The 2,500-nt window shown below is 43.4% G+C and overlaps 1 protein-coding gene across 5 annotated transcripts in view; it reads right to left on the bottom strand.

Annotated features, from left to right (window-relative positions):
• The window catches only part of cadm3 (cell adhesion molecule 3), a 66,976-nt gene that overhangs the window by 6,957 nt on the left and 57,519 nt on the right, over nucleotides 1-2,500 (bottom strand). The gene's annotated exons all lie outside the window — the stretch shown is intronic.

Raw genomic sequence — 2,500 nt, 5'->3', positions numbered from 1 at the left:
TGTAAAGTCATCTTGGCTTGAGAGAGAGAGAGAGAGAGAGAGAGAGAGAGAGAGAGAGAGAGAGAGAGAGAGAGAGAGAGAGAGAGAGAAACAGTAAAACATTAATCACTGCTTGTCTGAATTCTAATATGGTGCATTCATGCATTTGTGTGTGTAGCATGTAGGATTTGGGCTTTCAGTTGGAAGGCTGTGGGTTCAAATCCCATCTCTGCCTGGCAGCCTTTCCGAGGTCCTTAACCCTCTCAGCCCCAGGGGTCATGCATGCTGACCCTAGCTCACAAAGACAAGCACTTCACACTACATGTACACATGGGTAAATGTATATATGACAAAATAAGTGTGTGCGTATGTATGTATATATATGTGTGTGTGTGAATTATGCTGAGTCACATGACCAACTGATAGCTGAGACTCTGCATGAAAAGTTTGGTGAGAGAGATAAAGAGCTTTTCTGTGGTGTATGTGTGTGTAAGGGAGTCAGAGACTGTGGGGGGGTATATGATAAGTCTTCCTGACTGTAATGGTGTTGAATAGCACTCCTGCACTAACGACCTGTGCATTTAGTAATGACCTGTAATACAATACTGTACCAGCAGGGGGTGGTATACTATTACATTCTGCTGAGAGACTTCTAGGTTTCCCTACACCAGTACATACTAGTCGGAACTGGCTGGTAGGAACAACCACAAAGCAACATTCTGATGTGTGTATACCGCCCACACTAACCCCACCCTACACATAATCTACACTAACCCCACCCTACACATGACCTACACTAACTCCACCCTACAATTGACCTACACTAACCCCACCCTTCATATGACCTACACTAACCCCACACTACACCTAACCTACACTAACCCCACCCTACACATAGCCTACATGAACCCCACCCTACACATAGCCTACACTAACCTCACCCTACACATAGCCTACACTAACCTCACCCTACACATGACCTACTACACTAGATGTCCACCTGTAAGCCAGTCACCTGGTGCTCTCACACCAGCGTTGTGGTTTCAGTCTTAGTGAGCACATTTACTGTCATACAGATACATGTCTGGATCTCTCTGCATTAAAGCATCTGCCACATTCTGAAATATGTAAAAGGACCATCCTGTCTCTCTGAACCTCAGTAGTAGATGTTTGTGAATGTCCCTGCACACCGCTGTGTGTTTGCAATGCATGGAGAGAGAGAGAGAGAGAGAGAGAGAGAGAGAGAGAGTGTGTGTGTGTGTGTGTGTGTGTGTGTGTGTGTGTGTGTTTATATTGGAGACCCAGTCACCATACACAAATGTTGGTTCCCAGTCTCGCCCACCCAATACAGTCCCATAATCCTTAGCTGTGTGTTTTATGAAGTGACCTTCTTACACCAAGCTAGTGACGGAGACGATGTGTTGTTGCCCTTGGAAACAAGAAGCCCCAGGTGCTGTCTAAGAACCCAGTGGCTGAGAGAGCACTTCCCAGAATGCTTTGCATTGTGCATATTTGAAGTCAGCTAATCAGACAATGTCTAAAAATGTGAGCATGTAATTTCGTGAACTGTAATTTTCTGTTGGCAATTAGCAACATCATGTTGGGTAGAAAAAATAAAAACCACAAACAATTTTTCTTTTTTTTTCACAGCTGTTTCATTCTGGTTGATCAATCACATGAAGTTTTAGTTGTTTATTGTTTCATTTTTTATTTCCTAAATTGAGTTTCATCACTTGTTTTATGGTACATGTGGGATTCACCAATTGCTTGCACTCACACACACATAGATCATACGCGGAGACACCTGACATTTGATGGTTTAATATATGATAACATGGGCAAATAACTTACTAAATAGGTTTGCATTATGGATAATTATGTTAATATTTATATTGTGAATAATATTATATTAATCTGTTTCTCCTGCCAAAATCATAACATTATTAACAAAAGCAGAATGACTGATCTCAGTTCAGACTATGATGAAAACCTCTACTAAATACCTTGTCCACATGACCTCTCTGTCTGTCTCTCTCTCTCTCTCTCTCTCTCATCTTTTTCCCCGTGGCCCATGTGTGTGTGTGTTCATTCTCTCATTCACCCATCCTCACACTAACGCAGCCGTTATACATTATTGAGCACGTTTGTGCAACACAACATGATTCGCCTCATTTCAGCCCGTTCCCCACTCCCATCGTCTCCCCCGGTAACAGAGAACAGAATATACCCTTTCCAAATGTGCAATACAGCCAATAAGGGCCATGATGTGGGGGATGGAACTGATGTAAAGTGCATCATGTCTGGGGAAGAAAAATGAGGGAAGAAAAATACTCTGTACACCAAAGGCAACCTTGAACAAACATTACCTGTTCCCAGATTAGCCCTGACATACGACCTCCAGCCCTGACATACAACCTCTAGCCCTGACACATGACCTCCAGCAGTGACACATGACCTCTAGTCACGACATACGACCTCCAGCCCTGACATATGACCTCCAGCACTGACACACGACCTCTAG

This window comes from Electrophorus electricus, chromosome 7 (assembly GCF_013358815.1).
Source record: "Electrophorus electricus isolate fEleEle1 chromosome 7, fEleEle1.pri, whole genome shotgun sequence".
NCBI lineage: Eukaryota > Metazoa > Chordata > Actinopteri > Gymnotiformes > Gymnotidae > Electrophorus > Electrophorus electricus.
This window is presented reverse-complemented; position numbering and strand designations above follow the sequence as displayed.